This window comes from Ovis canadensis, chromosome 18, assembly GCF_042477335.2.
Source record: "Ovis canadensis isolate MfBH-ARS-UI-01 breed Bighorn chromosome 18, ARS-UI_OviCan_v2, whole genome shotgun sequence".
In the NCBI taxonomy this organism is placed as follows: Eukaryota; Metazoa; Chordata; class Mammalia; order Artiodactyla; family Bovidae; genus Ovis; species Ovis canadensis.
In genome coordinates, this window is record NC_091262.1 from 58,052,378 (window position 1) to 58,079,410 (window position 27,033).

The following is a 27,033-nucleotide window of genomic DNA, read 5'->3' on the forward strand; positions in this document are numbered from 1 at the left end:
GCCTTAGCTCTCCGTAGAACCCGAGGTGCCCAAACACTCCATTGTTTCTTCGGATTACCTAGCGTCCCAAGAGAGGCTCAGTGATTCAGAGAAAAGAAATGAAATGCAGAGGGAAACAGCAGGCAGTGGCAGAATCTAATTTTATTTAAGAAGCATCTCCACAGTTTATAGTGGCCTTCTCATAGGGAAGAAAAATGCAGTTGTGAAGTTTTGTTCCCTTTCTTTGTACTGCTTTTACTACCGTTAGTAGGCCAAATTCAAAGCTCAAAATCAGAAGTGATTTTAAAACTGAAAGCTAACCAATCATAAGAGTAAGAAGAGACACAAGCATAGACATTTATAATTCTCATCTCCATTTTGTTCTACCAAGTTGCCTAGTTTGCAGGACTTCTGGTTGCTGACAGCCTCCTGAAATATAAATTTCAGGTAAGTAACGTCATGGTTCTCATCTCTAATAGAATTAGGAGGGAGTGGGGGAAGGGAAGATGGAGGAATGGAGAAAAGGAGTCAGGGAAGGGAAGAGAGACAGGTGATAAGTTAAAGAAGAAATGAGTACAAATTTACAAGAAAAGGAACAGAACCGAAGATCAGATAGGGACCCACAGTGAGGGGGTAAAACAAGGAACAAGGTAGGGACAGTTAGCAAAGGGTTACAAGCATGGGTGGCGGGCCAAAGGGCCCAGGCTTGAATCTAGGCTTCCAGCTTGACTTCTGGGTGACTTGGCAAGTTACTTAACCTCCTGAGGGACTGTTAAGAGGGATTAAATTTGAGAATGAACAAAGTACCTGGAATGGGGCAGGAGCCCAGTGAATCTTCAGTGACCACAAGCTCAACTGTCAACCCCTTCCTGTCCCAGAGGGAAGAGTGAGCCAGATTCCCAATCTCAACCCTCCTCTGTCCCCACACCTGATCATTTAGAGTTCTAGCCACACGCTAAAGACAGGAGACACTGAGCTTTTGAGTTGAAATCTCAGTTCTGTCACTTGCTGGCTGTTAGTGCATTAATTCATGCAACAAATATTCATCAACTGTTTGCTGTCTTCAGGTTCTGAACTAAGATTTGGTGAATGCAAACAGACATGGCCCCTGCCCTCATGCACCTTACAGGCTCATGAGACAACCAGGTATCAATCCAATAATAAAGCAAATAAATATAAGATGAACACTATGGAGGATAAGCATACAATGCCAAAAAAGTACACACAAGACCCTTGAAGAAGACGCTATTGAGCTGAGCTTTGTCAGCTGAGTGGGTATCAACCTAGGCTCTGAAAGAGATGGTAAGAATATTCCAGGCTGAGGGAACAGCTGGCTGGCTCAAGGCCCAGAAAATGAGGAGACTGGGCTGCCACATGGGGCCAGGCAGGGAGGGCATGGTGAGCCTTGTTAAGGACCCTGGTCTCTAACAGTGAACAGAAGTAGCACTGGAGGATTTTTAATCAAAAAAATCACATGATAATATATGACTTTTGAGAAGACCACTTAAGCTTAGCATTGGGACTAGATTTGAGGAGGTCTACTTTAGACCACTGGGGAGGCTTCTGAGCTGTCCACAGAGGGCAGATGGTGGCTGGGCTGGAATGGAAGTCAACAGGAAGTCCACGGGTGGACATGATCTCCACAAGACCTGGAAGCTGGGTTATCAAGAGAGGATTTCTCACTGGAGGAACTGGATGCTAAAATTTTCACTCACCAAGACAGGGAGTGCTGGGAGAATGCCAACCTGGGGGAGGCTTGCTCATAGGTCTGGTTTTCGACATGTTTATCTATGGGTCCATGGGGAAGCCATTTAACCCCTCTAAGCCTTGGAATCCTTGTGAGGATTAAATGAGATCATATGCTTGAATTTTTGGCACAGGGAAGATGCCAAGGAGGAGAAGGCAATGGAAACCCATTCCAGTACTCTTGCCTGGAAAATCCCATGGACGAAGGAGCCTGGTAGGCTGCAGTCCATGGGGTCGCTAAGAGTCGGGCACGACTGAGCGACTTCACTTTCACTTTCACATTCATGCATTGGAGAAGGAAATGGCAACCCACTCCAGTGTTCTTTCCTGGAGAATCCCAGGGAGGGCGGAGCCTGGTGGGCTGCTGTCTATGGGGTCGCACAGAGTCAGACACGACTGAAGCAACTTAGCAGCAGCAGCAGATGCCAAGGAAATGGTAGCTAGTGTGTTACTGGGACCTCAGACAGGAAACACGAAACAGGTTTGCCTCGGCCCTTCCAGAGAGGGAAGACTTCCACTTCACGGCTCACACGGCATCCTTCTTGATACGATATATGATCCACACATACATGATCCTAAAGCAGAAAGTCCCATTTGAGCACAAAGTAAATCAGGATCCTTGGATCATGCTGGGGAGGTACTCACATTTATTTATCAGGAGATTCCTTTACCTGCCCCCCTTTTTAAGTTATTAGGAAAAGTGAAGTTCTGAGACGTGTATACACAGTACTTTCTTTTTTACCTCTTGCCTACATGGGATGGTTCAATTGATGAACTTTTAGGATAAATATATCTGTTTGATAAATACTTCTTAAGCATCACTTTTATGTATGAACTATAGAATATAAAGATAAATGAAACCCCTTCCTGTTCTTAACTCATTGGAAAAAAACCCTGATGCTGGGAAAGATTGAGGGCAGGAGGAGAATGGGGCAACAGAGGATGAGATGGTTGGATGGCATCACTGACTCAATGGATATGTTGTTGTTCAGTCACTCAGTCATGTTCAACTCTCTGCGATCCCATGGACTGCAACATGCCAGGCTTCCCTGTCCTTCACCATCTCCTGGAGCTTACTCAAACTCATGTCCACTGAATCGGTGATGCCATCCAACCATCTCATCCTCCATCATCCCCTTCTCCTCCTGCCCTCAATCTTTCCCAGCATCAGGGTCTTTTCTAATGAGTCGACTCTTCACATCAGGTGGCCAAAGTATTGGAGCTTCCATACCAGTCCTTCCAATGAATATTCAGGATTGATTTCCTTTGGGATTGACTGGTTTGATCTCCTTGCAACCCTAGGGACTCTCAAGAGTCTTCTCCAACGGACATGTTTGAGCAAACCCTGGGAGGTAGTAAAGGACAGGGAAGCCTGCTGTGCTGCAGACTTTTTGCATGGAATTGCAAAAGTCAGACACAACTGAGTGACTGAACAACAAGAACAAATTCCTTGTTTTTAAGGAGTTTGAAGTCCAGCAGGAGTCACAGGTACCCATTGAAATGCCAAGAGGAAGTATATGATAACAAATAGTGGGAAGCAAGACTCAAGTCTAGAAATAGCACACCTTCAGTTTCGAATTAAAATCTGAAACATAAGTGCTGCTTTCAAATGCTAAGCCAGTCCCACGTGGTGAAGGGTACCATTTAACTTTGGAGTCTGGAAAGCCAGCTGGATGAATACTGTCTCAACCCATGGCAGAAGAGAAGACAAAGATCCTATCTGGTATAAATATAATAAACACAGACAGTCAAAATTCACAATTAGAATGAATTTTGGGAAGAGGGGCTTGGGGGACATCTTAAGTGCTAAATCTAAAGAAAAGGAGTATTTTTACAGTGAAACATTTTCTACAACATCAAATTAGAAAACTATTTGTATGGCCAGGGAAGGGATGGATATTATGTCACATGGTTGACACCCATGATTTTTCCTCATAAAGGCAACTTGAAAAAGATCCACAAAATTCTGCCCAGCACTGGATCTGCTGCTACCCACCTTCCAGTGTCAGTTATCTCCAGATCAGCAAACTCAAGGAGCGCACTTACCTGTTAAGTTCATGTACTTTGTAAAATGTCCTCTGAAATTTAAATTAAAACCCATTCTTCAGTAGTGGTCTTTCTTTTCACCTACATAGCAATTTAAACATGCCATTTATTTTCTGTCTGCCATGAGACTGGGAAACTAGGCATTATTAAACATAAAGCAAAGTTAATTCCAGGCGTTCCACAAATCAAAACTATCCCTAGAACATTTCTACAACAGGAAACTTGAGAGTGAGTTCCAGAGAGTCCACTTTCCAGATGGTCTCTTCCTCCAATAACTGAAATGCTTAAGGCCTGAATATTCACTGAATTGCTTGAAGTCAGAGTCTAGACTTTGCCTAATAGGTTCAGTCAGCTAGTCTACTGAGTAAATCCAAAACAAGTTCTTAGTTTACACTTCCCCCTTTAGCAGGCTGGTTGCCATTACTCAGAAAAAGGAATTCTATTAGTGGCAAAATCAGTGTCCAACACATTTTCTAAGACCTGACTCACATGTCACCTCCATCACTTCCTCATTGGTCTTTATACACAACTCATTTGGAGTCTCTGTCACGTTGGATGAAAATTTTTTCCTGGTGCCATCTGCTCTTCAACACTACGAGTTCCTCAAGGGGAAGGACAAGGGAATATGTGTTATTGTGATGTAGTACCTGACACATAGTAGGCATAGTCAAACAGGAGAAAAACTCAGAAATACATTCAGAGGGGCAAGTGGTCCAGAGAAATAATGAAATCGCACCCTTCCATAGGCATACACAGAGAGGAGGACAATGAAAGCTGCTGGAGTTATGGTGCCATATCCAGGACCATGCTGCTCGAGAAAGCTGGATGCCAAGCTAAGACCCAGGCTTGAGGACCTATCCTTGCTGCCTGCAGTCCATCTCTTTGAAGGTGATTTTGCCTTGCTATTTCCCCTTGGGTCTGGCTCAGTGGTCAAGGGGATGGAACAATTCCAGAAGCTAGGTGTGTTGTCTAAGGCAAGTCTAGGCTCCCACCCAAGTAATACAAATATGGCAGGGGCTTGAGGACCTTGCTGTTGGCTTCTGTTTGTTGAGTTTTAACAGGGAGTGTGGAGGGGAAGGGTTTTAATGCCAAAAGTGCCTCGTAAACTAACAGCACAGTCTCTGAATGGGCTACGTGCTTCAGGAGTAAATCTAGTTGCACAACCCCCTGGAGATACACCATGGAGCTGCATCAACCCCATTGGGAAAAAGCCTTTATCAAAGCAGGAAGCAGGTTATAAATTCTATACCCAAACAGGAGTTCAAATGGAAATCCTACTTCTTTTGACTCAGAGGCTTTTCAAAGGAAATGTGTATCTTTGTAAACTCTCCTGGGAGCTGTTTTTATAAACATGATTTTTAAAGCAATCTTTTAGATTAGACATGAGTAAACAGCACCAGAAATGTTTCATACACTATTTTAATTACTAATTTTAGTCTTCACGTTCATAAAGTTAAATTCTTAATTCTATGAGCAGATATTCTTGAGACACTTTTCTTCATTTTAAAAATCAAGAATTAACAAACCTTAGAGCTCAAAGGGACCTCAGCAGTCATGTGGTCCAATATACACAACTGGACTCTTTGCTTTGCAGAAGTAGAAAGAATCATGTTTTGCCCTGTCAAGAGACAACTCATGTACTTACATGAATCCAATAAACAGGGTTTGATTACAGATTACTGAAGACAGTATTCTCCCAAAAGTGTTTCCTATAAAATTAGAGACTTCTGAGGTAATTTTTTTTTAAGATTCTGTGATCAAATAAGTTTTATAACTATAGGACCAAACAAAGCTTTAAAAAGCTCTTTTTGTTTTGATTCTAAATTGTCAGACTTATAAGACTTGCCAGACTTATCAGAACTTATCAGATACCAATATATACATCATGAATATCCAAGAAGGAGATAAAGTATATGACACGAAGGACTCCAAAACTCCTCTTCCCTCCAGGAAATATCCACAGTGTCAGAGAATGTCAGTGAGCAGTGGAACACTGCTTAGAAAAGCTGCCTGCAAAGTTTTCAGCTATAATGAACATCTGTAATTTGTAGTAGCTACTGGTTCTATTCACAGAGATAGAATGTAAATTTGCTCCTGAGCATTCCTGCTGCTGCTGCTGCTAAGTCGCTTCAGTCGTGTCCGACTCTGAGCGACCGCACAGTCGGCAGCCCACCAGACTCCCCCGTTCCTGAGATTCTCCAGGCAAGAACCCTGGAGTGGGTTGCCATTTCCTTCTCCAATGCATGAAAGTGAAAAGTGGAAGTGAAGTCGCTTAGTGGTGTCTGACTCAGCGACCCCATGGGCTGCAGCCTACCAGGCTCCTCAGTCCATGGGATTTTCCAGGCTAAAGTACTGGAGTGGGGTGCCATTGCCTTCTCCCTGAGCATTCCTAGTCAATGCAAAAAGCACTGATCACAAGATAACAATCACATAAAAACTTCTGGGCATTCATCAGATGAAAACAGTTGTCCCAGGAGCACCAGCTATTTCTGGTACTTGAAAGATATGGCCCCTCAGGTGTCTTCATAAACAGGATCAGGATGATGTCCTCAGCGACACCCCTTTCAGTGCATAGAGTTTATAGGCAATCTGATAAGACCCTTTTCTGGACACGGATGGCATGCTGCCACCGTGCAGTTCAGAAGAAGCAGCGTTATAAGAAGTCACACCATGTTTCACATGTTCATAGTATTCAACTGACTAACTTGACCCGAGACTCTAACCACGCTCTGCCAATAACCAACCATGCCTGTCTCCAAGGGTGAATCATTTGCCTACTAGGGTCTTAAACTTGATGGCCCCTGCAGTCTAGCTTTAAAGTTCTAGAAGTCTATAGGGTTTATTGCTTTATCTTTCAGAAAAGTGTCAAGTTTCCAGCCTACTTTGAAAGCATGAATTCATCCTAGTAGGTATGTGTACCTTCAGTAGCTTATACTCATGAAAGAAAGGAAGTGAAAGTGAAGTTGCTCAGTCGTGTCAGACTCTTTGCTACCCCATGGACTGTAGCCTGCCAGGCTCCTCCATCCATGGAATTTTCCAAGCAAGAACAGTGGAGTGGGTTCCCATTTACTTCTCCAAGGATCTTCCTGACCCAGGGATCAAACCCGGGTCTCCCACATTGCAGGCAGACTCTTTACCATCTGAGCCACCTGGGAAGCCCAGCTTACACTCATAGCAGATATTTTTAACACATCACTAAAACCTTAAGCCATGATAATGATCAGACACATGGCAATGTGTCAGAAATCTGGAAGAGCCAGAAGAAAAGAATAGAAGAGGGAGAATACCAAAAATAATTTAATCTACCCGAGCATTGTCCTTCAAATCCTTAGTTTCTTTTGGAGACTGTAATAATGATGGAAATAATACTCTCAATAATTTTCTCTAAACCAGCCTAGAAATTCTCAGGAAATAATAATAGTAGTAGTAGCAGTAGAAGCAGCAGCAGCAAACACTTATTTGGTGCTTCCTATCTACTAGGCCTATTATGGGCCATACATAACTATTCTTTAAATGCTCGCAATAACCCCAAAAGGTAGATCTTTCTTATTCTATTTCACAAATGAGGAAATTGTAACTCCGAGGGGTTGGATAACTTGTCTAAAATCCTGTGAATAGGGGCAGCAGATCCAGAACTGGAGCCCCTTCTGGAGCTGAGTTTTGACCAGACCATTCAGCTGCCTCTGGCACCTGTGGTCAGAGATGGCCCCCGTCTACCAGGAGGCCTCACTCTAGCTAGATCCTGGATGGTAGACAGAGCACCTTCCTCTTAAGTCTTTGCTGAAGAAAAGATGTTCTAAGAAAAGCAGATTTGTAAATGTAGAGAATAATAAAGGTTTTAATGACAGATGACTGTCACCCAAATATTAATGCAACAGAAAACAATGCTCTCTTGAAAAGCAAAAGGTGGTTTTCACTGTGACAAGACAGCAGATATTACATCATTTGGGAAAACTTGACCAAACAGACCACCCTAAAAGGTAACAGAGTTCAGACTGCAAGAAGGCAAACTGCCCTAGGGCATGAAGGCAGACCCCGGTCCCTCCTGGGTCCCCAGGCTGTCTTCCTCTTGGTTAATATATAATACTGCGGGTTTTGCTGAACGTCGCCTCTTCCTTCCAGCCCTGCTCCCTCCTCTCCCAATACCCATTTTCTTGTTTGTTGGAGAGGTAAGAGAGGAACATATTCTAGATAGTCTAGCACCACTCCAACATAAAATCACATGCTGTCTTCACACTCCAAGACTGATGTCTCTGACTTCTCATTACCTTTCATCAGAGGATCTCAAATCACTTTTCAAACAGCTATGAATTTCTTATGTACTTTCCTAAGAGCTGAAAGTAGAAACACAACAATTCTGTCTTATTCCCTAAACAACCACCACGTCTCTTGAAATTATCAATCCAAACACATACACACATATGCATGTGCAGAGAGACTTTTTCTAAATGGTGACAAAGCTATCGAATTATTCACATCCTGTCCTCTGCTCACAATAGGGTGGGCCCCTGTCATCTGTGTACTATAAGCGTTAATAATGACGTCAAGTTTTCTGCACATCATTAATCAAAGGAGAATTCATTTCCTTTTGTGAAGTTCCCTGTCTCCTTTTATTAATATGTCTCCTCTGAGTCACCCCATATCCTGACTTCACAAAATCCTGACTTCACTTCATCCTTTTCTCATCTCCCAGCTGACTGTGTGGTCCTGAAGTATGGTGCTGTCTCCATATAGAAAACTGTGCATTTCAGAATTGGGTGAATTGGTTCTTCAAAGTTGGCTACTTTCAAAGTGAATGCAACTTGTTTGGCTCTTGAGAATGAATTACAAACTCATCATGGTCATTGTCCTAATGGATATGGACAACCAACAGCCTGAGTTTTAGCCTAACTTGCTTAGCTCCCCTATCTGATGTGTTAAGTTAAGGCCTGGGAATAACCTGAGACTGCTGCTGTCTCAATATTCACTGTGGGCTTCCTTTTAGAGCCCCACTCCCAAATCTAACATCCAGCCCCAGAAGCTCCACCTGGCCTAAGGGGCAGCTCCAGGCTATTCCAAGGTGGTCCCTGAAAGATGGAGCTGTACTTCTTGTGCGGCAGACCACAGGGCCAGGAAAGCCCCTTGAGGCCCACAACTTCACATCACCTTTCTTAAGAAGCATTATATAGCTTATTGTTCTCTACAGTGAGCAGAATAATCTAGAAAGCAGATTTTTATTTCTTCAGCTGTGATCTATAAGATTTAGGGTTTCATCACCTGTTATTTCTTAGTTCTCTTTCTAGCAAAGTCTTGATTTAAAGTTATTCCCACCCTGCTTTAGGCATCATATTAGAATCCCTGCCCTCAGACTTCCCTGGTGGTGCAGTGGGTAAGAATCTGTCTGCCAATGCATGGGACATGGGTTCAATCCCTGGCCTGGGAAGATTCCACATCCTGTGGAGCAGCTAAGCCCATGCGCCACAACTGCTAAGCTTGTGCTATAGAGCCCAGGAGCCACAGCCACCAAAGGCCCTGCGCGCTAGAGCCACACACTGCAACTACTGAGACTAAGTACTAAGAACTAACTACTGCAACTATTGAAGCTCAAGTGCCTAGAGCCTATACTCTGCAACAAGAGAAGCCATGAGAAGTCAGCACACCCCAACGAAGAGTAGTCCCCACTCATCACAACTAGAGAAAACCCTTTCAGCAACAAAGAGCCGGTGCAACAAAAAATAAAAATAATAAACAAACTTAAAAAAAAAAAAAAGAATCCCCACCCTCCATCTTTCAAGGAAGGGGAGTGGGACTCTGATGAGACCTTGCCAGGCCTGACTCGAGTTCTTCTGGATGTCCCTCCACCCATCTGGATATGCATTATGTCTCATTGTTTTTCTTCCATTCATTCAACCTACTAACACAGTGCTAACCTAGTGTGTACCAGGCTTCATGCTGGAGACAAAGTAATGAACAAAGTAAACAAGGGCCCTGCTCTCTTGAAGCTACAGTCTGGAGGGCAAATGAGAAACAATCAGGCTAAGAGCTGCATTATTGCAGAGTTGAGATTTCTAGAAAAGTATAGGAAGTCACAAAGGAGCATAACAGGCAGGTCTAGTGGAGACTATCATGAAGAGCACTTGTCAGCCCACCTGTTGTGAACAATAGCCCCCGTAGGTGTGGGCCACAGTCAGGGTGTGCTTCTCCTTGCCTTCCCAGTCTGGTGAGGACTCCCTAAAAGAAAAGCAACATCATTCAGGGTTTGCATCAGAGAGAAATCTAACTCAGCATCCTTGTTTGTTTTGAGACCCAAAGGGCTTCAGGAGCCTGCAAGAAGCAGGATCACCTGTCACACAACTCCAGGGCTGTCCATGCAGCTACTTAATGACAGATCTCACATCTTCTAAGTAAGATCTTTAATTCAGTGGAAGAATATGTGAGCAACTGTGGATCTTCCAGAGCCTCTACACCACTTCTCTCCCATTTCTGCAATATAGGGGGAAGTGGGAGGTGCAGACTACTGGGTATAAGACATGTTCATGGGTGGATTATACAACATGGGCAATGGAGCCAATATTTTGTAATAACTGTAAATGGAGCATGACCCTTAACAACTATACAAAAATAGAATTTTTAAAAAGAAAAAAAAGACATCAGCAAACAGATTTCATCTCTTCTCAACAACTCTCCTCAGGAAGCATAAATTCCCCTAATTAATCCCAGATTTTCTAGCTTGGCCTTGTGATAGTGGGCACCAGCCTGGATCAGAACCCTGGGCCTGCGTGTGATGTCTGGGTGTGGCTCACAGAAGTTCATTAGAGGTTCCTTGAGACTTTCACAGGGACACGGGCCCTAAAGCAGAACAGTCACACTGTCCATGAGAAAGCTGTGCATGGACTTGACTCCCCTAAATGTGTACAGTGTGAGGCATAAGGAGCAGGATCTAGACTCAGACAAGCCTGAGTATGTATTCCAGCCCTACTATTGGTTAGCTACAGGAATTAGAGCATGCCATTTAACCTCTTTGGGCCTCATTTTCCTCATTCAAAAACCTCATGTTCTCTGTGTACATCCATGTGTATAGGTTAAATTAGATAACATATACAAAATGATTAGCAAACTACCGAACACAAAATCCTCAAATATATATGGATGCAGGTCAAAATCCAACAGTTAGAACTGGCCATGGAACAACCAACTGGTTCCCAATTGGGAAAGGAGTACATCAAAGCTGTATCTTGCCACCCTGCTAGTTCAATTTACATGTGGAGTACATCATGCAAAATACCAGGCTGGATGACTCACAAGCTGGAATCAAGATTGTCAGGAGAAATATCAACAACCTCAGATATGCAGATGACACCACTTCAATGGCAGAAACTGAAGAGGAACTAAAGAACCTCTTGATCAGGATGAAATAGAAGAGTGAAAAAGTTGGCTTAAAACTCAACATTCAGAAAACTAAGATCATGGCATCCAGTCCCATCACTTTATGGAAAATGAGGGGTGGAAATGGAAACAGTGATAGATTTTATTTTGGGGGGGCTCCAAAATCACTGTGGATGGTAACCGCAACCACAAAATTAGAAGATGCTTGCTCCTTGGGAGGAAAGCCATGATAAACCTAGACAGTGTATTAAAAATCAGAGACATCACTTTGCTGAAAAAGGTCCAGTAGTCATGTATGGATGTGAGAGAAAGACCACAGTGAAGGCTGAGCACTAAAGAATTGATGATTTTGCACTGTGGTGCTGGAGAATACTCTTGAGAGTCCCTTGTACAGTAAGGAGATCAAGCCAGTTCATCCTAAAGGAAATCAGCCCTGAATGTTCAATGGAAAGACTTATGCTGAAGCTGAAACTCCAATACTTTGGCCACCTGATGTGAAGAGCCGACTCACTGGAAAAGACCCTGATGCTGGGAAAGATTGAGGACAAGAGGAGAAGGAAGTGGCAGAAGATGAGATGGTTGGATGGCATTACTGACTCAATAGACATGAGTTTGAGAAAACTCTGGGAGATGGTGAAGGACAGGGAAGCCTAGTATGCTGCAGTCCATGGGATCACAAAGAGTTGGCCACAACTTAGTGAATGAATAGCAACAAAAGTATGTATATATATGCATGTGGGTGTATACATATATATTATATATACATATATCTTATATATACATATATATTCTATATTATTGGAGTAGGAAATACTAATCTACTCCAGTATTCTTGCCTGAAGAATCCCATGGACAAAGGAGCCTGCTGGGCTACAGTCCATGGGGTTGCAAAGAGCTGGACACGACTGAAGCAGCTTAGCATAGCATTCTATATTATATGCATATATATTCTATATTAGCCAAAAAAGTATATATATATAAAATAGCAAGTACTTATATGTCAGGTACTTGCTCAGAGTCACACGGCTATTAAGTGACACAGCAGTTTGCTACTTTGAACCTATATGATGTGACTCTGGCAGCTTAACCATTCTGCTATGAAAGTGAAAAGTGAAAGTGAAGTTGCTCAGTCATGTCCAACTCTTTGCGACCTCCTGGGCTGTAGCCTACCAGACTCCTCCATCCATTGATTCTCCAGGCAAGAATAATGGAGTGGGTTGTCATTTCCTTCTCTAATAAATAGCAAAAACAAAACAAAACAAAACAAAACAAAAAAACAGAAAAAAGAAGGGGGGTGGTTGTGGAGCAGAGGAAAAAGAAAAGAGGAAGAACAAAAATAAGAAGGAAGAGGGGCAATAAAGATAAAATAAAATCTAATGCAGTATTTTTAAAAGTCAAAATAAATGAAAAAAATCCACAATGAACAAAATTTCAAAATGTTAAATGAAGACATGATTCTCCAAAATCACTTTAGTGGTATCTGACTCCTTGCAACCCTATGACTGTAGCCCACCAGTCTCCTCTGTCCATGGGATTTTCTAGGCAAGAATACTGGAGTGGATTGCCATTTTCTTCTACAAAGGAGAAGACATGATTGGGAAAAGTGATTTTTTCTTTTTGGTCTTCCCTGGTGGCTCAGAAAAGGACATCTTTTTTGGGTGTTAGTTCTAAAAGGTCTTGTGGGTCTTCATGAAAACAGTGGAAGTGAGAAATAGATTTAAAGGAGTGGATCTGATAGACGGAGTGCCTGATGAACTGTGGACAAAGGTTCATGACATGGTAGAGGAGTCGGGGATCAAGACCATCCCCAAGAAAAAGAAATGCAAAAAGGCAAAATGGCTGTCTGAGGAGGCCTTACAAATAGCTGTGAAAAGAAGAGAATCAAAAAGCAAAGGAGAAGAGGAAAGATATACCTATCTGAATGCAGAGTTCCAAAGAATAGCAAGGAGAGATAAGAAAGCTTTCCTCAGTGATCAGTGCAAAGAAATAGAGGAAAACAATAGAAAGGGAAAGACTAGAGATCTCTTCAAGAAAATTAGAGATACCAAGGGAACATTTCATGCAAAGATGGGCACAATAAAGGACAGAAATGGTATGGACCTAACAGAAGCAGAAGATATTAGGAAGAGGTAGCAAGAATACATGGAAGAACTATCCAAAAAAGATCTTCATGACCCAGATAATCATGATCATGTGATCACTCACCTAAAGCCAGACATTCTGGAATGTGAAGTCAAATAGACCTTAGGAGGCATCACTACGAACAAAGCTAGTGGAGGTGATGGCATTCCAGTTGAGCTATTTCAAATCCTAAAAGATGATGCTGTGAAAGTGCTGCACTCAATATGCCAGCAAATTTGGAAAACTCAGCAGTGGCCACAGGACTGGAAAAGGTCAGTTTTCATTCCAATCCCAAAGAAAGGCAATGCCAAAGAATGCTCGAACTACCACACAATTGCACTCATCTTACACGCTAGTAAAGTAATGCTCAAAATTCTCCAAGCCAGGCTTCAGCAATACATGAACCATGTACTTCCAGATGTTCAAGCTGGATTTAGAAAAGGCAGAGGAACCAGAGATCAAACTGCCAACATCTGCTGGATCATAAAAAAAGCAAGAGTGTTTCAGAAAAACATCTATTTCTGCTTTATTGACTATGCCAAAGCCTTTGACTGTGGATCACAGTAAACTGTAGAAAATTCTGAAAGAGATGGGAATACCAGACCACCTGATCTGCCCCTTGAGAAACCTATATGCAGGTCAGGAAGCAACAGTTAGAACTGGACATGGAACAACAGACTGGTTCCAAATAGGAAAAGGAGTACGTCAAGGCTGTATAATGTCACCCTGTTTATTTAACTTCTATGCAGAGTACATCATGAGAAATGCTGGGCTGGATGAAGCACAAGCTGGAATCAAGATTGCCAGGAGAAATATCAATAACCTCAGATATGCAGATGACACCACCCTTATGGCAGAAAGTGAAGAGGAGCTAAAAAGCCTCTTAATGAAAGTGAAAGAGGAGAGTGAAAAAGTTGGCTTAAAGTTCAACATTCAGAATACTAAAATCATAGTAATCCGGTCCTTCAAGTAGATTGGGAAACAGTGGCAGACTTTATTTTTTAGGGCTCCAAAATCACTGCAGATGGTGACTGCAGCCATGAAATTAAAAGATACTTACTCCTTGGAAGGAAAATTATGACCAACCTAGACAGCATATTCAAAAGCAGAGACATTACTTTGCCAACAAAGGTCCATCTAGTCAAGGCTATGGTTTTTCCAGTAGTCATGTATGTGAGAGTTGGACTATAAAGAAAGCTGAGTGCCTAAGAATTGATGCTTTTGAACTGTGGTGTTGAAGAAGACTCTTCAGAGACCCTTGGACTTCAAGGAAATCCAACTGGTCCATCCTAAAGATCAGTCCTGAGTGTTCATTGGAAGCTTTAGCTTCACTGATGTTGAAGCTGTAACTCCAATACTTTGGCCACCTGATGCAAAGAGTTGACTCATTTGAAAAGACTCTAATGCTGGGAAAGATTGAAGGCAGGAGGAGAAGGGGACAACAGAAAATGAGATGGTTGGTTGGCATCACCGACTCAACAGACATGAGTTTGGGTAAACTCCGGAGTTGGTGATGGACAGCGAGGCCTGGTGTGCTGCAGTCCATGGGGATGCAAAGAGTTGGACATGACTGAGTGACTGAACTGAACTGAACTGGTGGCTCAGATGGTAAAGAGTCTGCCTGCAATGTGGGAGACCCATGCTTGATTCCAGGGTTGGGACAATCCCCTGGAGAAGAAACTGGCAGCCCACTCCAGTATTCTTGCTGGCACAATCCCATGGAAAGAGGAGCCTAGTGGACCGTGGGGTTGCAAAGAGCCGGACATGACTGAGCGACTAGATGATGATGAAGGCTCCAATATGGTTCAGCATAACTCTGAAAGCAACACTCTCAGGAAAGAGTACTGGTTTGCTTGTTCTTCCTGAGGTTTGAGAATAAATGGACCTTAGTGAGTGAATGGAGCTGGCTTGCGGTGGCTGATAAGAGCCAGTTCTGTGCACCTCTTCCCAACTCCACGTTAAGGACATCACCACGGTAGCTTGATATCAAATATGGTGAGAATATTTATAGCAGGGAAATTGGCAAAGGAGATATTGGTTTACCAGCATCTACCTACTAGAAGGCTTGCTTGGAAACAAACATCACTGGGGAGGGCACAGTTTTAGAGCTGGCTATCCTGCAGGGCACAACTGAGACTTGGGGCCAGATGACCATTAGCTGTCACATGCATTGGGGGATGTTTAGCACCATCACTGACCTTTGACGCCATTAGCACCAACTCTCGGGTGGGGACAACCCAAAGTGACCAAACATTGTCCGATGTCCTGGGGGTGGGGAGTAGTTGCTTTTTAGAGAACCAACAGTGACCATAGGGGACAGCAGGAGGCTGAAGAAGCCCAGATACAAGAAAGAGTCCCTTCCAGCCCTTTCCCAGCAGGGAGAGGCAGCAGTTAGAAAGAGCCTACTTAGCCAGGGGTTTCCTGACTCATGGGTGGAGATTTGTCTTGCTCTCTGGGGCCTGAGGATTGGTCTCCTCAGACAAACATTTGGTTAGTATGTGGGGTAATCCAAATTATGATTAGAAACAGATATCCAGCTCAAGACTTTTGTTTGTCCCAGAACAAAACCACACACCCAAATCCCTAATCACTTTCCAGGAAAAGGCCTCTCTTCCACTGGGATTGGGGACATCAGCCTCCTCGTGAACTTTTAATCCATTCATGTATTTCCAGATTCCTGTGCTTCTCCCTGAGGCAGCAGCCTGGAGGCGGTTTCCAGCAGAGCCTAGACTCTCCCAACACCCTCCACTGCCACTGTGGCCACAGTGTGCCAGCAACTGGGTCACCCGCAAGTGGGGGACCCTGAAAGTTCTAGTCACCAGGATTTGTACTAAAATAGGAAGTGAAGTCATCTTTGGTACAGCATTAAAACTTTTAAAAGAATATTTAATATTTAATTTACTTTAAAAAGTTGGCCAGTGCTTCTTCTAGAAAACATCAAATGATGGATGATGCTGTGGGAGGGCCTGGAGGTCCTGGAGAAGCCCAGGCCCTTGAAAGGGGGGCCAGGGCAGCTGCCAGCTCCAAGACCCACAGCTGTCTCACCGCTGATCTCTGGAAAGAGATGGCGTTTGCCAAGTTTCCCTGTCCAGAGTTCACTGACCATCTTGTAAAGACTCACACTAGCGCTTCTGTGCAGACTCCAGAGTTTAACACAAGAAAAATAAAGTGAATTATGTCTGTTTAAAAAAGAGAGAGAGACAGCCAGCAATTTTGACCCACACCCTGCCATGAGTTTCTCTCTCTCTTTCTCTCTCTTTCTCTCTCTCTCTCTCTCTCTCACACACACACACACACACACACACACACACACACGTGCACGCTCATCTCCGCAGCAGCTGTGGCCCAACAGTGTCTTCATCCTAGACGCCTGCTTGGTTTCCAGCACACAGCTGTTGAATTGACCCTTACTCACCCTCTCCAGCTGTTGTTTGCAGACTGAGAAGCTGGACAACTGAGGGAGAAGAGGCAAAACTATGCTAAGTGGAGGAGGACAAGATTAGCCTACTCCTCTCTTGGAATCTCAGGGATCCAAGGACTGTGTCGTGCGGATCAGGATCAGCCATTCAGGCCCCAGAAAATACCCATCCACCTGTCTTCACCCACACAGCCAGAAACCCAAACCCTTGTTTAGGTAGCTGAGGAAGCTAAACAATGTGCCATTTCAACTATGACCACTGTGAGGACAACTCCCAAATCTTCCTCTTGGGCCCTGACTACAGTCTTGAGCTCCAGATCTGCCTTTCCATTGTCAGGTCCCAAGGGACATCCTGCCAGCCCCTCAAATGCAGTGTGAGCTCGAGAAGATCCCTATTCCCAGCCTAGCAGACCCTCCTCCTGGGTTCTTCTCAGCAGCATTCTTCCCCCAGCCCCCTGCCTGCAGTATGCACAGGCTGGAAACCTCAGGTCACTTTTAAAGCCCTCTTCTCCACTCTACACACCTTCCATCTCCTAGATCTGCCCTTTACATTCATTTCTACAGAAACAATTCTCTCTCATCTAAATGACTACACCACTCTGGCAACCGCTCACCCTGTCTCATTTCTGTCCTTCCGTAGACACTGTTTCCTAACCAGCTCAAATTGTGTCCCCTGCTTATAAAACAACAATGGCTCTTCTTGACCTACGATGCTCCTGAACAAGGTTTTCAAGGAACACCATGGTTACCTACCACTCCACTTTTCTCATCTGTCCTTGTGTAATAGGCAATAACCTTTGTATTCAATTCAGTATTACAAGTTAATCACTAAAGGGATTTTGCCTGTAAGCTTAAATGATACATAATGGGGGGCTTCCCTGGTGGCTCAGTGGTAAGGAATCTGCCTGCCAATGCAGGAGACACAAGAGACACGTGTTTGATGCATGGGTCGGGTCACACCAATCCTCTGGAGAAGGAAATGAAAACCCATTCCAGTATTCTTGCCTGGACAATCCCATGGATAGAGAAACCTGGTAGGCTACAGTCCACTGGGGTCCCCAAAGAGTCAGACACAACTTAGTGACTAAACGATAGTACACAATGGCCCATCTCTGGGAACCCTGCTTCCCAGGTAGTAAGCATTAAACTAAAATGCCTTTGCTTAGCTTCGAGGAAACATCCTGACCAGGCCCACCTCTGAATGACTGCAGGGAGGAAGAAATTAACACATCCCTTCCAGAGGCTGACCTGAACGAGGAAGTATTTTAATTTACTCCCTCTTCCCACCCTTTCTTTGTCCTTTTTTGTCTGGATTCTTTCACTCAACCTGATTATTTTGAAGTTCATTCATCTTTTTGCATGATATCAACAGTATATAAACAGTATTCCATTGTTTATCCAGTCACCTGTTGATAGACATACAGGGTTGGTTCCAGTTTTTCTTGCTTGTTCAAACTTTTAATTTTTAAAAAATATTTTTAATTGGAGGATAATTGCTTTACAATATTCAAATCCTAACTCAGGCAAGATAGTTCTTTGGGGCACAAGCCCACTATCTCCTTGCTTTGCTGGCCTTCCAAATAAAGTCATTATTCCTTGTCCCCAAAGCTGGTCTATCAATTACTGGCCTGTTGTGTGGTGAAATGTATGAGCTTAGACTCAGTAATGCTTGGATCCCTCCTAATCTTCCAGCCATTACAAACTCCTTGTCTCCCTAAAACATGGCAAACACGCCCCACTGTTGCTCATACTACTTCCTCAATATGGAATCTCTTTCATCCCTTTCTTTGATTAACCTTGAGTCTTGGATCAAAGGCTGCCTCCTCACCTCCTCCTTGGAAATCTGTTTCCTCTTCATTCCCATGATTCTTTGAGATACAGATTATTTTTTAAGTGTAGTTTATGTTTCATGTCGTCTTATGCCTTAGCCAGTTCACCCCCTTCATTCTATACATTAAAATACTGAGGCACAATATCCACATTCACTAGTAAATTACTTAGCGAATTGTGATTGAATTAAAACCAATTCTTAGAACAGGCCAACTCACCAGGTAAAACTAGAATAAGATTAGCTTCACAAAGCAGCATGGGGTTGAGGGTATATTCAAAGAGTAATACCAGAGAAAAGAGTTGAGGGTGGAAGGCAAAGACAGACCACCCCCTTACTTTGGCAGTGAGGAAAAGGGAAGAGGCCCACCCCACTCCAAATCCCCAGTTCTCTCAGGGATTCACGATCTTTATCTACAGAAATAAAAAACCCTGACTAGTGTCCCAATACCTGTGCTGTAACACAGAGCAAGCCGAACATGGCCTTGGGGTTAACAGTTAAGAAGCCAACCCCAGCAGTGAGCTCACTGGGCCAAGCACACATCACTGAGCCTTTCCCCTGGGATTTCTTTAAATGTGGTAACTGGATAGTAAATCTTCCCTTGGTGCTGATCATATATTTAAACTGTGGTTCTTTTTACTTGAAATATTTTTAAAGAACGAGCCTCAGGGGACTGTTGATGAGAGTAATTACAAGCGAAGCACACATCCTCAGCCAAAAGTTTCTTCGAAAACTTAAATATCAGCTCAACTTAAGTGACTAGGAAAGCTGAAAAAGTGGGGAAGACACAAACCGTTACTTTTTAAACTCATACTCAAATCTTACTGGTGAGCACCAACCCTGTTCACAGAAGCCACTGAGTCTGTTACATGTCACACAGATAGGAGGAGTTATTTTCATTTTAGAAATGATGGCACTGAGGTTCAAAAGAATGCATGTGAGTTTACCAATTTCTCAGCGAGCTGATAAGCATCTAGTGAAAGTCACTCAGTCGTGTCCGACTCTTTGCGACCCAGTCCTGTACAGTCCATGGGATTCTCTAGGCTAGAATACTGGAGTGGGTAGCCTTTCCCTTCTCCAGGGGATCTTCTCAACCCAGGGATCGAACCCAAGTGTCCCGCAGTGCAAGCGGATTCTTTACCAGCTGAGCCACAAGCATCTAGAGGAGAAGTCATGTACAGTTAACCCTACAGTGTCTTCCATGGCATCAGAGAATAGTATGAGTTCAATAAATACTTGCTGAGCCTCAAAATTAAGATTTCCCACCCTTCTGAGGAAGTCCTACCTTTGGTAATTAATCTTCTGTTTGTAAGCTACCAACTGCACGCCCGCAGCTACCCGGCCACGCCCCCATTGCTAGGCCACGCCTCCCATGATGTTCCCAGCCAATGAGTCAGTGTGCACTGTCCTGAGAGCATGGGGCATGCCTCTGACCAATGAGTCCCTCCACGGCCTCACTGAACTTCCCCTGCACTGGAACATACAGTATGGTCCTCCCCATCCTCTTTACATCCCTTCTCTCTAGGATCAGACTTGCATCACAGTCTGATGAGGTTCTAGACTCCCTCCCATTTTTTTTTCCATATTCCTTCCCCCAGTAAAATCCTGGCACATTTAATCCTGTCTTGATGTCTGCTTCTGACAGGACTGGAGACTAACATGCCCCAATTTTTGCTTTAATAAACAATTGATAACCTTCATTCATTTCTGAATATTTATGTGCTCAGTCGCTAAGTCGTGTTCAGCTCTTTGCAAGCCCATGGACTGTAGTCCACCCAGGCTCCTCTATCCATGGGATTTCCCAGGCAAGAAAACTGGAGAGGGCTGTCATTTCCTTTTCCAGGGGATCTTCCCGACTGAGAGACCAAACCTGCGACTTCTGCATCTCCTCCATTAGCAGGCGGATTCTTTACTGCTGAGCCACTACTACCGCTACTGCTAAGTCGCTTCAGTCGTGTCCGACTCTGTGCGACCCCATAGACGGCAGCCCACCAGGCTCCCCCGTCCCTGGGATTCTCCAGGCAAGAACACTGGAGTGGGTTGCCATTTCCTTCTCCAATGCATGAAAGTGAAAAGTGAAAGTGAAATCGTTCAGTCGTGTCTGACTCTTAGCAACCTCATGGACTGCAGCCTACCAGGCTCCTCCGTCCATGGGATTTTCCAGGCAAGAGTACTGGAGTGGGGTGCCATTGCCTTCTCTCGGGGCTAGGCAAAGCTGATTATACTACTCCATTGGAGCGCTGGTGGGGGGACTGAGAAAAATCACTATATAAAGCCCATAGAAGGCTACCTGGGGCATAGCATATGTTCAATTAATACATAGTACTGGAGTGGGGTGCCATTGCCTTCTCCCTGAGCCACTAGTGAGCGTTTATTATATGTATGCCACCAATACAGTGGTGAGCAAGAACAGCATTATTGATGCCCTTAAGAAACTGGTGTGAATCAAATAATTACAAAAATTAAAAGCACAGGGAGCTATAATGAGATGTAACAGGAAGAACCTGACCTAATCTTTGGGCTTGAGAACTGCACTGTGTTTAGTCTCTCAGTTGTATCCGACTCTTTGCAAGCCCATAGACTGTAGCCCACCAGGCTGCTCTGTCCATGGGGATTCTTCAGGCAAGAATACTGGAATGGGTAGCCATGCTCAGGGAATCTTCCTAATCCAAGGATCAAACCCAGTTCTCCCCCATTGCAGGTGGATTCTTTACTGTCTGAACCACCAGGGAAGCCCAGGCTTGAAAGAGAATTCCCTAAAGACAAATGATTTAAGAGGAGACATGATGGATGAGGAAGAGTTAATTAGGTAAAGGTGTAGAGCATTTCAGGCTGATGGAATAGATCGGGCAAAGGCCCTGAGGTGGCAGGAAGCTCAACAAACCAAAGGCCACAGCGGCAGGGAATGGAGAACAATGATACTGAAGAGGAAGGCAGCGCCCATCTCAGAAGGTCTTGTGGGATATCTGGGAAATTTGGGAAGATTATTTATCTTTCTAGAGTGAAAATTCTTTAAAAGCAAGTAGCTCATACGGGCCCTCTTTGCCAGATCTAGTATAACACCTGGCACAAAGTAAATTTCACTAAATGTTTATCGAAACAAAGTAGTAGAAATCAGTGAAGAAATATACTATTTGCATTATTATCCCTAACATCAAGGATGCAGCAAATTAGCCAAAAGCATCAACCAGGAGAAGTTTCTATGCCCCAGGAGCTGGTAAGACTGATGATAACAATGAGGATGATCCTTCTCAGGCATTGGTCTCATCACTGTTGAGGCAGAAGCAAAGAGACACCAAAGCAGCAGCCACCAGAGTAGGTAGAAGATCAGGCTGCTTGATTGAAATACTGGCGTTACCACCTCCTCCCTGGGTGACTTTGAGCAACTTACCTAATGTCAATGCATCTCAGGGGCTGCTATTGCTAAGTTGCTTCAGTCGTGTCCGACTCTGTGCAACCCCAGAGATGGAAGCCCATCAGGCTCCCCCATTCCTGGGGTTCTCCAGGCAAGAATACTGGAGTGGGTTGCCATTTCCTTCTCCAATGCATGAAAGTGAAAAGTGAAAGTGAAGTCGCTCAGTCGTGCTCGATTCTTAGTGACCCCATGGACTGCAGCCTACCAGGCTCCTCCATCCATGGGATTTTCCAGGCAAGAGTACTGGAGTGGCGTGCCATTGCCTTCTCCTCTCAGGGGCTAGGCAAAGCTGATTATACTACTCCATTGGAGCACTGGTGGGGGAACTGAGAGAAATCACTATGTAAAGCCCATAGAAGGCTACCTAGGGCATAGCATATGTTCAATTAATGATACCAATTGTTAAAAATCAAACGTGTTTCTCTCTGCTGAGATAAGAAAACATTAGCAGGGAGATTTCCCAAACAGGGGTGAGTTGTCATAAATCATCAGACATCAGAAGTGCGTGGGATCACTTCTGACGCAAGAGGCCAGCTTTGAGGACCAGCTGGGTGGGCTGAAGACCCTGGGGCCTGGCCAAGAAACAGGCCCAGACATGCATTTTACTCAAACTCTGAATCCCACACTGATATATGAATCAAGATCTGAACATCAGACCAGACAGTTCATCACTAACGTGGAGGTATATTCCATACACTCACAGGGCAGGCAGCACTGAGAAAGGACACACTGCTTTCAGCAGCTTCCTGTTCTGAAGGGCAGAGGCTGTGCCTTTTGGCTTCATTTCAGAAGAGCAAAAGGCAGCACTAGAGCAGATGCAGCTCAGTTCCTGATTTTTGGGTTTGTTTTCCCACATTGGACACTGCAGTTAGAGCCCAAGCTTAGAAGAAAATACTGATGGAATCATCAGATGAATAGAGGAAAAATACCTGGCTCCTACCCCAAGTTTGGTGTCCCAGCTGGCTCTGGCTGCCTTGGAATGGGGCAGGGTGGTTGGGATGTAATTGCCTGGGCAGAGATATGAGGTATGCGGGCCTACGTGCTCTGTAGCACACACCATCAGGCCGGGAGTGACTCTATTTAGTGAGTGTCCATCTGATAACAGCCTAGATCCTTAAGATGCCAGCTGCCTGCCAAGCTGGACATGTCCAAACAGTGGCACCCAGAGGTCCAGGAGACAGAACAAAGGACCTGTTATTGGCTAGACCTGTGTTAGCATGTTATCTCCACCAAAACAAGTCTTGAGCCAGGCTGGCAGTGAGGCTGTATCCAGGCATCCCGGAGTCCAGAAGGGAGACTATCAAATTCTATAAGGGCTCTCTGACGGCCGTTTCAACATCAATGGTTGAACCTGGGCCATACCCTTGGGATTTAGCACTTGGGCCTATATCTTCCTAAGAGTATTCTTTTCTATGCTGCCCATTGTCACCAACCCCATAGACTGCTGGCTCTCTTGGTACCCTCTTCTTTAGAGCACAGCATCCCTCAAGGTCTGAAACCTGCCCTCTCCCCACTTTACTAGGACATAATATCAATTATGACCAACATATATTTACTGCTTATACCTGCCACTTACTGCTTTACATACATTTTTAATTCATTTATTCATGGCAGCAGTCCTATGTGTACAGCTGTTTCTCCATTTAACTTTTAAGAAAACTAAGGCACAGAGTGGTGAAATAATTTACCCAAAGTCACATAACTAGTAAAGCAGCAGAGCAGGGAAGCAAGTTCAGGTTGTTTGGATACCGAGTCCCTGCTCCTATCCATTAAGCTGTATTTTCTCTCTCTCCATGATTGATTTCTTACTGATATAAAAAATTTTAAAGGCCTCCCATTTCTAAACCTGTTTCTCCAGAATGAACTGCAGTCCAGTGCAGAGCTAGGACTTTATAACTTCCTATTTTGTGTATGGGCTTCTCTTGTAGCTCAGCTGGTAAAGAATCCACCTGCACTATGGGAGACCTGGGTTTGATCCTGGGTTGGGAAGATCCCATGGAGAAGGGAAAGGCTACCCACTCCAGTATTCTGGCCTGGAGAATTCCATGGACTGTATAGTCCATGGGCTGGCAAAGAGTCAGACACAACTGAGTGACTTTCACTTTCACTGTTTTGTGTATAGAAAAATTGGGAAAAGCTGACAAATTAGGAGAGACTAGGAAGGAAAGCTGAATGGCTCAAGAACTTGACAGCAGTACTCATACTGAGAACTCTGGTGTTTTAGCCAAGTGAGTACTTGGGCAAAGTATCTCTCTTGGTAGAAGCTATGTCTTGGAGCATCTGGTTTAAGAGAGACATAACTTAGCCCAGTCGAGGAAACTGGGTGCATAGTTAGGAAAAGCAGCTACTGACTCATGGTTTGTTTATAGCCCTGTCTCCCCACAGAGAGAAACAGCAGCCTTGCACGGCTAAGCTCCGCATTCATGTTGGTGAGCCATTCCCAGGAATTCACCCCAGAAGGAACTCCTTGCAGCCATGGAAATGCTGGAAAGGAACAACACCACTGAGCACTGACTCAGAGCTCCCAGGAAGCCTAGACGTGGGAACCTTACATACACGTCCATCACAAGTCCTAGGAAATCCATGGACTCAAACTATATCTGATTCCAAAGGAGGGAAGGACTCAGCACCAGTGCCAGCCCAGCTTTCCCAGGAATCTTCCCTGATTCCTCACATCAGTCCCTCTTTCTGGAATACCTGTACTACTTGTGATCTTTGCCATCATCTAGTGCTAACCCTGTTTCATATTGGGCTAATTTTGCTAACCAACCAGGCTATAAATTTGTTGGGGTTGTTGGGGTGGGTACAATAACTGGGGGTTCAAGTTTATTTCAAGCTATTTCTGGGTATTTCAGGGCAGGAAAATTAGGAAAGGTAAAGATCTAGAACCACAGCCTGGTGTCCTGGGTAAGAAGAGTCAGTTACTTCTTCCCCAGAAGGTGCACTTTATGAACAGTGTTAGTCGCTCAGTCATGTCTGACTCTTTGTAACCGCAGGCTCCTCTGTCCATGTGATTTCCCAGGCAAGAACACTGGAGTAGGTAACCATTCCCTTCCCCGGGGGGTCTTCCCAACCCAGGGATTGAACCTGGGTCTCCCACACTGCAAGATTCTTTACTGTCTGAGCTACCAGGGCACAGCTTTAAGAGTTTCTAAAGCATAAGCTAGGAATGACATTCATGATACTCTTGCCCTCCTTTGTCAGTCTCTCTAAAACTCCTAGAAATTGAGTCCAAACTTTGCAAAGCATCCCCCAAAGCAGGCGACTATGACTGCATTGTCACTAACTCGGGTTTGCTCCAAGGGGAAAGGAAGCCACACTTTTGTTAATAACCCTGCTTCTGCTTTACTCTAGCCCACCCTGCTGCAGCCCCACCTCCTGGGGTGGTGCCCACCAACAGAAGACCCAAGGTCTAACTGCAACCCTTCCTGAACGCCCAGCACTTTAGACGAGAAATAATGCCACATGGCAGGCGTACTTGGATATGCATGCGTCATTACCAATCAAAGCCAAAAAGTATTTCAGGAGAATTTATAAGGCAGAAAACACCCTCTAAGTTAACAACAACAACAAAAAAAAAAAAAACATGAGGGCTGGGTGTTTCTTTTCCAAAGCCAAGATACAAAAGCTCTTCTCATATGAAAAAGGCTGAACCCACCCAACCTGATTCTCTCCTCATTCAACAAGTACTTCAATGTCAATGACGGTGACCAGGGCATACTGAGTCACATCAGAAAGAGGCCACAAGAGGAAGGTGTCATCCTGTCCTGAAATAAGAAAATGATGTCTTCCTGTCCTGCCACCTATCCAGAATATAGAACAGTGAGGGAGCTGACTGCTCCAAAGGCAAACAGGGCAGAAGGCTCTTCCATGTGCTCTGGGAACCACAAGATCACCTCATATCATGATTTACAACAGAAACAGGGCTGGGACAGCAGAGCTGGGTGTGAAATAGGGTAGTGAAGACCTCATTACAGGTCCTCCCTGATGCCTCTCAGCTATTTGATCGCCCTGTTTTAAGACAGATAATGAGGTTGCCTTATGTTCAGCCCTTTTCTCCCTGCTTTCTAGAAGGACAATTCCTCCAGTCAGTGGTTTCATAGAGATATGTAGTGTATTCTCGCATATTCCAGGGCAATGACTGCCAGCCTCTCCCCTCCTGGTCCTAGGTTAGATGAACATCTCGTGTATACGTGACTCTCTTCAGTGGGACTCACAGATCTGCCTTCACTCCAGCTGTGGCTCCCCTCAAAGCCTTATTTGTCACCTGCTTCCGCCACCTGCTCCTGAGGTCCACTGTGAAGAAGATCTGCAAGAGTCAGGAGTTCTGTGTGATAACCCAGGTCTCTCCTGCCACTCCTGCCCTTCTCGGCCTCTTTTCTTCTCTAACTGCATTCCCGTCCGATTTTGTCTCGACTCTGGTTACTCTTGGTGTTTGCTTCCCCAGGGATGTGTGTGTTCTTGGGTCAAAATGGGAAAAGGAACTACAGGCAAATGGGAAGCCCCTTGTCCTCTCCCTCCCTGACTCTGTCCCCATCTCCCTACAGGTCACCTGCCATCTCTGTGGGAAGGAACATGACCCTTCAGAACTGCCCTTCGGAGGTCATGGAAAGAGCTGAGTGCTTCTCTAATTATCTGAGATGAAAAACTACTTTATTATTATTTTTTTAACAATTTCCAATCCATTATGAATCAAGCCACTTGTAAAATAAAAATAAATTACTAAAAAAGAATTTTAATTGAAAAGAATATAAAATACAAGCCTAACTTTTCTTGTTATTGGATTCAACAGTCCTAACATGAGTCTAGCATTTTGTTATTAAAGTTTCTAAATGCTTGCTCTCAAATTCTTACTTGGTTTCCAGGCCAGCACAGGTTGGAGAAGCCCTCCTCTAACTTAGCTATTTACTTAATCACTTAGAGCCTGGATCTCTTATAAAATGGGAGACCTCTAGGTAGGTCAACCTCTAGGTAGGTCTCACATCTGCACATTCCAGCAACTCATTCCTGATGCTTCCTTAGGTTTTACAAATATTTCTGACATTAGAATAATGCTGACTTCCTGAGCAGGGGATTAGTCTGCACTTTGTACTGCTGATTGAGAGCTACCCAAGT

General features: G+C 44.3%; 1 long non-coding RNA gene across 1 annotated transcript; it reads left to right on the forward strand.

The window, feature by feature from the left end:
* LOC138423127 (uncharacterized) lies at window positions 1-26,756 on the forward strand. The gene is made up of 4 exons (XR_011250138.1): window positions 1-426; window positions 4,518-4,659; window positions 24,288-26,261; window positions 26,466-26,756. It is a non-coding gene; the product is annotated as an uncharacterized lncRNA (long non-coding RNA).
* The last annotated feature ends 277 nt before the right edge of the window (window positions 26,757-27,033 follow it).